The sequence below is a fragment of the Oncorhynchus kisutch genome, unplaced genomic scaffold (assembly GCF_002021735.2).
Source record: "Oncorhynchus kisutch isolate 150728-3 unplaced genomic scaffold, Okis_V2 scaffold4075, whole genome shotgun sequence".
NCBI lineage: Eukaryota > Metazoa > Chordata > Actinopteri > Salmoniformes > Salmonidae > Oncorhynchus > Oncorhynchus kisutch.
This window is the reverse complement of record NW_022266020.1, coordinates 159,001-170,000: the sequence shown is the minus strand read 5'-3', so window position 1 is coordinate 170,000 and position 11,000 is coordinate 159,001.

Sequence of the window (11,000 nt, the reverse complement as noted above, 5' to 3'; positions counted from 1 at the left end):
CTCCAGTATTTCCTGCTGATGCTGCTGTGGCAACCGTATCCAAGGAAAACAGTCCTCTCCTGGCCGTCTGCTGGAGGCGACCAATGCCAGCACAGCCGGTGTCCAGCGTCAGTGTTGTTTCATCCAGGGAGCTCTCGTCATCACCAAGTCCCAGACTCTGGCCCCAGACGCTACAGCCAATAAACTACAGGAGGAGACAACAGGGTGTGTTCACTAGGAACCAAACAGAGCAAAACAGTACTAAACAGAACCAAACGGGGAGGGACCTAGATAAATTAGTCCAATAGAAAATCTTGTTTTCTTTGCAAAACTTTTTCCGTTTGGAGTAAACTATTTCCGTTGCAAAGCGTTTTGGACTAATGATTACGGATTCGTTGATATCCATTGCGACATGCTGCTACAAAACGTACTGAATGGGAGGCTTCAGCAGAAAGCCCCATATGTACTGGAAGCCAAGGAGGGCAAGCAGCATCCAGGACAGAGAATGTATAGACCTTTAATAACCCTGTCAGTCCCACGCCAGAATCTGCATTTTTGAGGGCATGTACAACCCTCATGTTTAGTGTTTCACCATTTCCTTTTCAGAGGAGACACTTTTATCCAACGCGTCTTACCTGACAGTGAATGCATAGACTTTTAAGTGCATTTCATCCCTGCAGGAGTCGAATTCACAGCCTGCAGATGCTGCGCCACACAGGACCGAATACTGTCATGTGTAACAGACCATGTAACCCACTACCCCTCGAAGCACCCTTACAGCCGTTCACTGTACATTTTCTCTTTCAGACGGGCCTCTATAAAACCACGTTTGTCTCCTGCATGTGTAACTCTGCTCTTCTTTTGGTTCTGAGACTGAGACAAGGTGTTCTTTGTGAATCAGTTGACCTTTGAAAACAAACAGTCAGTCCGTCTCCAGAGATGGAGTCCAGGGTTGGATGCCAATGAAGTCAAATATTGCCAAAAACTTTGTGTGTGTATGTGTGTGTGTGTGTGTGTGTGTGTGTGTGTGTGTGTGTGTAGACTGCTCTTCAGTTAATATTCACATGTGTATCAGTGTATGTTTGTGTAACAGAGTTTGTCCCTACATGGCTGATTTAGGATGCAATCTGACGTACACGACCACACTAATGTATCCACTGAGCAGCGTCATAACCACTAGCCTATAAACCCTGCTTTAGTTGGTCTGAGGGCAACAAGCTGTCTGTACATGTGAACAGTGTGTGTGTGTGTGTGTGTGTGTGTGTGTGTGTGTGTGTGTGTGTGTGTGTGTGTGTGTGTGTGTGTGTGTGTGTGTGTGTGTGTGTGTGTGTGTGTGTGTGTGTGTGTGTGTGTGTGTGTGTGTGTGTGAGTCAGTGCGTACAGTTTATGTCTGCACACCACTCTCTTGCCCAGGTGCGTGTGTCTGCCTGCTTCTGTGAGAGCCAGTTAACACAAATAGAGGCCAGCTGTTGCCACAAAGCTTTGTCCAAACCCATGTAGAAGACGTGCCTTGGATCCATGTTCAGCTCTCAGAACAGGACGTTAACTGCATTGTGCTTAAAGAAGTGTTAAATGCTATGTCATACAATGTTGGTTAGTGTGTAAGTACAATAATAACACACTCGGATGATAAAATCAATTTTATTCGTGTCCAGACGAACTTGTTTACCCTTGAATGCATGAGCACGCGTACACACACACACACACACACACACACACACACACACACACACACTAAAGTCCTCTCTCCAGGCCCATGCACACAAAAACAGACATCCCAGAGAGAAGATAGCATGGATTATTTCAGCCTGGAAATGATTATGCTCTGTATCACTAGTAACTCGGACTTCCTGTTTCCCACGGTTGCCGGGAGTCTGACTATCAGCCGTAACTGACGGTCAAGAGCCCCCTTGCATTGACTTCCTCCCACACAAGCATAGATAGAGTCAGTTACATTACAGTACATTACAGTACAATGCTTTTCTTGCTGTGTCACTCAAAGACGCACACTTAATTGAACAGTTTCAGACATCTATGAGCCATGTGTATTATGGGAGATGCCATAGGTATTCATAGTGTATGTTTTAAGATTCTTTGGAAAAAGTGAATAAATGATCATGGGTTTGGGTTGTAGATGTATTTTTTTTTATCTACCCTTTAATCTGAGTGTACTTTCACAAGTGTCAAATGTTATTACAGCCTCTGCTAACTACTGGTCATGTACCGTACCGTAGAAAATGGCTGTTTGAGTTTGGCCTACAAACACCACAGCAATATGTTCTCAAAGCATTCTTTGTAAAAGTGAGAACTCGATTGGCCCAGTTTTGGTAGGGATGTGGATATTCATTTTTTATTTATTTTATTTATCACCCACATTTTCCTACAAGGGCTAGGCTAACTCTGCTTGTCCTTCAGTGCTCACGATTTAGACTGGAATTTTTCCAATAATAAACTATATCAGCAAAGAATTTGAGACTGTTTCCTTTGGGCCCTCTGTGCGCCACTTAAGAAGCAGAGGGGAGACGAGTGGGGGAATATAGGAGGCATCATGAATGGGGCTTTCTTCACCCTTTCCACCCCTCCCATGTGACCTGCCCCTCCCATGTGACCTAGCGAGAGGTCACATGACTGATGATCTCAGAATGTGTCCCTCCTCATCTTTCAGGAATAAATGAGGAAAAGTTGGTAGTGACTCATCTAGGATAAACACACACTCTCACACACTGTAACAACTTACACACACACACACACACACACAGTCAGATATCCAAATATGCACTCAGTAATTTCCGATGATCCTCAGAACCACTGGAACATTGCGCTGGCCTCTCCACTTCACTAACCAGCCATAACTACACGCTAGTTACCATCACCATGCTAGTTACATCACCACGCTAGTTACGTCACCACGCTAGTTACCATCGCCATGCTAGTTACATCACCACGCTAGTTACGTCACCACGCTAGTTACGTCACCATGCTAGTTACCATCACCATGCTAGTTACATCACCACGCTAGTTACATCACCACGCTAGTTACGTCACCATGCTAGTTACGTCACCACGCTAGTTACGTCACCACGCTAGTTACGTCACCATGCTAGTTACCATCACCATGCTAGTTACATCACCACGCTAGTTACGTCACCACGCTAGTTACCATCACCATGCTAGTTACATCACCACGCTAGTTACATCCCCACGCTAGTTACCATCACCATGCTAGTTACGTCACCACGCTAGTTACGTCCCCACGCTAGTTACCATCACCATGCTAGTTACATCACCACGCTAGTTGCATCACCACGCTAGTTACGTCCCCACGCTAGTTACCATCACCACGCTAGTTACCGTCACCACGCTCGTTACGTCACCACGCTAGTTACATCACCATGCTAGTTACCGTCACCATGATAGTAACCATCACCACTCTAGTTACCATCACCACGCTAGTAACCGTCACCCCTCTAGTTACCGTCACCACGCTAGTTACCTTAACCACGCTAGTAACCATAAACACGCTAGTTACCGTCACCACGCTAGTAACCGTCACCCCGCTAGTTACCGTCACCACGCTAGTTACCTTAACCACGCTAGTAACCATAAACACGCTAGTTACCGTCACCACGCTAGTAACCGTCACCCCGCTAGTTACCGTCACCACGCTAGTTACCTTAACCACGCTAGTAACCATCAACACGCTAGTTACCGCCACCACGCTAGTAACCATCACCCCGCTAGTTACCGTCACCACGCTCGTTACATCACTGCGCTAGTTACGTCACCACGCTAGTTACCGTCACCACGCTAGTTACCGTCACCACGCTAGTTACCGTCACCACGCTAGTAACCATCACCACTCTAGTTACCGTCACCACGCTAGTAACCATCACCACTCTAGTTACCGTCACCACGCTAGTAACCGTCACCCCGCTAGTTACCGTCACCACGCTAGTAACCGTCACCCCGCTAGTTACCGTCACCACGCTCGTTACATCACCGTGCTAGTTACGTCACCGCGCTAGTTACGTCACCGCGCTAGTTACGTCACCACGCTAGTTACCGTCACCACGCTAGTAACCATCACCACTCTAGTTACCATCAACACGCTAGTTACTGTCACCACACTAGTTACCGTCAACACGCTAGTTACCTTAACCACGCTAGTAACCATCAACACGCTAGTTACCGTCACCACGCTAGTTACCGTCACAATGCTAGTTACGGTCACCACGCTAGTTACCGTCATCACGCTCATTACATCACCGCGCTAGTTACGTCACCACGCTAGTTACCGTCACCACGCTAGTAACCATCACCACTCTAGTTACCGTCACCACGCTAGTAACCGTCACCCCGCTAGTTACCATCATCACGCTAGCTCTGTGATGAGTGCTATGTCCTGTGACCAGTGCACCAAGCACATGCTGTGACGACAAATTAAACCTTGCATCCCCGACCATCTGTTTGTCTGTCATCACTGTCTGGCCAAGTTGCAAAGTCAGAAACCCTGCCTAAAATCTGACCTTAACCCTAATCTTAACCACACTGCTAACTTTATGCCTAACCCTAAACTTAAATTATGATAAAAAAAGATACATGTATGTTGATATAAATGTACATTTTTACTTTGCAGCTTAACCATGTAGTGGGAACCCTATGTGTCCCCTGAGACCCAAAATGGCGGGTCAGAAATAGGACAGCTTGAGTTTCCCACAGAGAGTTCTAAAAAACAGAGTCAAGTTCTCCCCCAGGCCCCAGAGCCTCCCCTACTCCCATCTGGATGACCCAGAAGAGGAAGAGGGGGCACAAGGGTGAAAATAGTTTTTTGTTGTTGTTGGTGGGGGTTTGTCCATATTCCCTTGTTCCATTATCTGTTTTTGCTATAGCAACTGCTACCCTCAGGTCCATACTTCTAAAACCCAACAGAAAACAGTCATAGACGTTATCATCAAGAACCAAGGGACTGTGAATGGAAATGGTGGAATTGGAATGACAGGTATGTTAGCCAGCTGAGACTGTAAGAGTCTGTGTGTAAAACAAACACATTTCCTATGGTCGGTCTTTTCATTCTGATGGTTTGAAGCACACAGACCATGGTCTCCTGGTTGTAAGTCAGGCTTGATTGGGCCTGTGAGACCCTTACAGGGGGTGGGGGGAGACCATGCCTGGGTGTGGAGTTCTGCATTGCCTTTTACAACCCCTCGGTGCTTTACAGGACTACAGCCTACAGAGCTCCCCCAAACTTACAACAACTAAACAGAGAGTTTCCTATGTTTTTTTGGTTTGGTAAGAGATGCCGTTTTTGAATTGGCTTGAAATATTCTCACCATGAAGCTCTGATATCAGAGCCTATGTATTTCAAGTGTTGGTAGCAGTCCCAACAACTGACATGTCTATATTAGGGAATGAATGGTCGGCACTCAAAAATGCGGTAAGATGTTTTGCTTTGAAGACTTCCTAAAAACACAGTGATTCTGAAGTCAAACTACCACTTTGCCCAGATGTGTCCTGTAAAGAAAAGGCACACAGCTCGTAGGCAGCGAAGTTAGCAGTTCTCGCACAGAGTGGCATATTCTCCAGGAATGTCTGTAAACAAGTCATGCTTTTTAATGTCTTTTTTTGGGCAGGTCGAGATGTTTGTGCAAGGATGCTTGGACAGTTACAGGGTGACATATGAAAAAAGAAAACCTCTCAGAAAGCCCTGCCAAAACATTACTGCAATCTCACTTGGCCCAAGGCCTGAGTTTTTCACAGTGGTCTGTCTGTTACTAATCAAAACCAACTGGAGGGAGTCTTTCCCAGCTTAAGGAGATAGAGTGTGAGAGAGAGAGAGAGAGAGAGAGAGAGAGAGAGAGAGAGAGAGAGAGCTCTGTGAAAGGAGGAGTAAGAAAGTAGGATAAACAGCTGAGAGGATCTGGTTGGCGTGGAGAGCCTTGGAGGAGCTGTGAGAGAAGCAGGGAGAAAGACAGTGTATAGGATGTGACTAAGATTCCCTGTCAAACCAGCCAGGAGGCGGAGAAGAGAAGAGGTGGGATTGGACAGAGGGAGAGGAGGAGAGTGAGAGAACCCCCTCCCCCCACTCCACCCCATTCCACTCCACCCATTCTCCAGTCGTTCAGCGTCAGTGAAACCCCTAATGTGATCAAGATGGAAGCTCAAGCTATCTTTGGACTTTGTGCTGTGCTCCGGATTTTCGGTTGGCTCCGGGGGCTCCCTGCTCTCTGCTCCCAGAAAGGGGTAAAGTCAGCAATGGATTTGATTTGAATCCGCAAACCCTGAGAGCATTCCTCGGAACCGGGAATTAGGACCGATATCTCAGGAAAAGGGGATTCATTCCTTGAGAAAGGCTTGTAGGATTGGATTTGTCTGTCCTCTGACTTTGATGGATGGCTAACTCTTCAACCCCATAGTGTTTATCCTGTTATCTTCTGTTATTCAGTCTTATGTTGCTGCTGTGTGGGACTGCGACAGTACCCCTCTGTATTCTGGTGGAGTATTGACAGTGACGCAACTCATCCAGGCACGTTGAGCGAAGTGGCACACGGATTACGCTAATTGAGTACATTTTACTTCTGTGTGAGAAGTTGTAATAAGTACACAGTGCCCTCCCTAACTCATGGGCCAGTTGACGTCAGAGGAGGAAGTCACACCGGGTCACCCTCCATCCAACAGCAGTCCTGTGGATGCTTAAGGTATAGACCGACTAGAGTCTAGAGTCTGACTAGAATCGTGTTTTGAGGCTTCCTCTGGCAGCTTTCCCCCTAATAGAAGCACACACACACACACACCTTTTCTACTGGTATAGAATGTTCACAGCTCAAACCTCACTCCATCAAGAGTCAAAATTCAGATCAAGGCAGTCAAAATTCTCAAAATGAACAGTCCCTGAAAAAAGATGATGATTAACATGGTAATCTGATGCTCCAGTTGTTGAGGCCAGAGGACAGATGTACAGACGTAGGAAGTGTTTCCCATTCAGTGCAGATGGTGGATGAGCGATATGATCTCCTAGCAACAGCCTTCACAGCCGTTCCATTACGTCTGTCAGTGGGGGTCTTCAGAGAACCATACAACGGCCGGCTGGCAATAATATACACAGATATTGGGTTGATTACAAATTTCACCCTATTCCCTATATAGTGCACTACCAGATCCCTATGGGCCCTGGTCAGAAGTAGTGCACTACATAGGAAATAGGATGTCAAACCGAAGTCTTTCAAAATGTTGTTGTCTCCAATATAAAGCAAAGACTATATATATGCTTCTTATATTTGTTTAATGGGCAACTTCATCAGCTTTTGATAGATTGACACAATGTTTTAAAGAATCCTCCATTGTAATCCTTCCTTCTTATCACTTCTGTCGTAATGGTGCCAATTACCTTTTTTCTTTAACAGGAATGGTTGCTTATGTTACTGTGCTGCTCTGTTAAGCCATAGTGGAGGCTGTCTGTCTGTGTGCATGTCCCTGTCTGTTTCTCTCTCTCTCTCTCTGCCTGTCTGCCTTTCTGCCTGTCTCCTCCATCACTGAGGTACGACAGAGGCCAACAACATTGTCCCATCAAAGTAAACAATTATTTAAGATTAGGGTTAAGGTTAACATTTCAGTGAAGTGGTTAAGTCGCTTGGCAAAAAAAAAAACTGTGTTCCGGATTTATTATTATGCTTATTATGTAGGCCCTTCAGGCAGCCTCTTCCCCTCTGACATTCCCAGACAGTGAATGTGGCCATCCAGAGGCTCTCAGCAAGAGACACACAATCACACACAGACACATTCACAAGCTGGATGGTGAGACACACTAATAGTTCTGTTATGAATGGGTTTGAGTCATGTGAGGCACAGTGGTTTCTTGACGACCTCGTACCCGATGTGGACAAATTGCCCCGGGGAGTTGTTGGTCCTCTTCTTCTGTCATACTCATAAAATCCTTGACTAGACTTCATGGTGGAAATCTTCTGCTAAAATGTATTTAGCCATAGGTGAAAGGGGTATGTATGGAGGCTTCCCAGCTCTTTAATGTGTACACATGTAGGATCTTAATCTGATCACTCTGTTCCAGGAGAACTGTCCTGCATTGCAGGAAATGTAAAACTTGTAGTGTATTTGATGTTTTAAAAGGCTTCTGAAGTATGTCATTTCCACTTTGAAATTTCAGACTTGATTTTCCCTTATGAAAAATGTATCAACCCCTTCCAAAAATATCAATGAATTATGAACCACATAATAATTCACATTTCCTGTTGTTGCGGGATTATTTTCCTGATGTAGTAAACTGTCTCAAATTAATATCCTACATCTGTACAGTGCTTGATAGGGACTGTCTCAGTGTAATGTGTGTCCAATGTTTACAGTTTGACCTCGGGTTCACTGTCTTGTCTGGGAATGTTGAAATTAGCAACTCTTTTCTCTTAACCAGTCGCATGTAAAAAAAAAAAAAAAAGTTAAAAAATAAATATATGGAAAAACTCTCAGCGCACTTCCAGTCAGATGCAAATGTCTTTTAATAATAGTGAGAAAATAAAAGCAAACCACTGTCTGAGAACTTGGTTTACCAGAAGTGGAAAGATGCTCTATTTATTTAACTAGGCAAGTCAGTTAAGAACAAATTCTTATTTTCAATGATGGCCTAGGAACAGTGGGTTAACTGCCTGTTCAGGGGCAGAATGACAGATTAGTACCTTGTCAGCTCAGGGGTTTGAACTTGCAACCTTCCAGTTACTAGTCCAATGCTCTAACCACTAGGCTACCCTGCTGGCTCATAGTAGCCATTGCAGTTAACTATTCTGTTTGTAATGTTAAAATCCTGTAAGGTTCATGATTGTTCCATGTATGCTTGACATGGGGTTCACAACTATAGCAGTAACCTGCATTCATGTCAGCTTGGGTTCACACCTATAGCAGTAACCTGGGTCCATGTCAGCTTGGGTTCACAACTATAGCAATAACCTGGGTCCTGTTATCTTGGGTTCACAACAATAGCAATGACCAGGGTCCATGTCAGCATACACAGACAACTCAGTTTATAATATCGAAAGAACACAAACAGAACATGATTGCAGTACTCTTATTAACCCTCCTTCCTAAAGTTTGCTAACCCCATAACCTGAGTAACTCATAACCTGAGTAACTCATAACCTGAGTATCCCATAACCTGAGTAACTCATAACCTGAGTATCCCATAACCTGAGTATCCCATAACCTGAGTATCCCATAACCCGAGTAACTGATACCCTGAGTAACTCATAACCTGAGTAACTCATAACCTGTGTATCCCATAACCTGAGTAACTGATAACCTGAGTAACTCATAACTGAGTAACCCATAACCTGACTAACCCATAACCTGAGTAACTGATAACCTGAGTAACTGATTCCCGACCCCTCTCTTTCTCTCTTACAGGAAGCTCAATAGAACTGCACCGTATGGTCCGCCATTTTGGTTCTACATCTTTAATTGGCTCTATGGTTAGCAGTGGGAGTCCGCCAACCATGCTTGTCGCCATACGGAAAGAAGTTGGGAGGATCACGTGACTCACCGCTCCGGGTTACAGTACAGCTACGACGACCTGGACCTGGTCTGTTGCCATGGCGTCAGTGGCGACGGGCCTCGGCTGGCATCTGAGGGGTCCAAGCAGGGGCGCAGGGAACGATGTGCCTCCATGCCGGAGTGCTGTCACCGGCCACGCCCCGATGGCCTCAACAATGGGCCGGGTCACACGTTGGAGTTTGTGACCTCAGTCAACGTGGAGGACAATGGCGATCACTCTGAGCCGGGGGCACGTGATGTCAGCAGGATATTTTGATTCAACTGTTGTCCCTGTGTTCCAGGCTGAGCTGGTAGACGGCTCTGATGTAACTGTTGATGATGATGACCTCAACGGGAGGCTGATGGAGTCTGAACCTGGAGGAATGCCGGACGCTGGTGAGGACTCAGTTGGCAGCCAATCTCACTGTGACCTGGGCAATGGGATTCTTCAGCCAAAGCCAAACATCATCTGCACTGCAGACAACAGTCATGAGGATGAGTATGACATTGAGGATGGCACCGATGATAACGAGCATCCCAACGTTGTTGATGACCGCGTTGCAATCACTGTTCAATCTGTCTCTGTTGACGAAGGACAAAGGGTCTCTATCTGTCCGGACAATGGATTTTCACTGGCCTTTTCTGTTGGTGAGAAAACTGGCAGGCATCCAGAACTCCTGGAGACAATGGCCGACCATACAGACGGTCAGGTTGGACTTCCAGAACCCTTAGTGGACACACAGACCCAGTCTCATCATACTGAAGTTGAACCACGAGAGGACCTCTCCACCTGGATGAAAGCAACATTACTGACCCGGGTAAAAGAACAGGAGTAATACAGCCAGCGGCCATTTTGGATTCCTCAAACGAACCAGAGTGCAATGGTGATGTAATATCAGATGTTAACGTGGAGATCTTGGAGGCTCCTGTTGAAGACGTTATGGAGGGGGAAGCTATGGGGAAAGACGTTGAGATTAAAGCCTTAGAATGGAAGGCTGAGGATAGTGTTGAAGGTGCTGATGGATGAATGTTAGAGGAAAATGTATGAAAGTCATGATACATTGACCAGATTCTGAGGGGGCAACATGCTGTGTCAGTGGATGGCAGACAAATAGAACAAGAGCGGCATGATAGCATGAGGACTAATGATGGTTGTGAAATAGCTCAGCCAGACAGTGTTGAGAAAGGAGGATGTAACATGGTGGAGATGGAAGGATCCCAAGGAGAGGAAAGGGCTCTGGAAATGGCAGGGGAGAAAACCCTGAGGCTAAGGCAAGTGTGGAGTCTGTGCATGCTTGTGTGTCACAGTGCAACGTTCCGAGGACCTGGACAGACGCCCATTAGCTGGACAGAAGATCTGAAAGTTCAAAAATGGACGGAATAAAGGAACGGACTACCGTAGAGGACACGGATCATCAATGATACATGTGCATTCTGATGACCTCACAGTGGAGAATACGAGTGGCGGCTTGAGGTCCAAGACTCAAACGTGT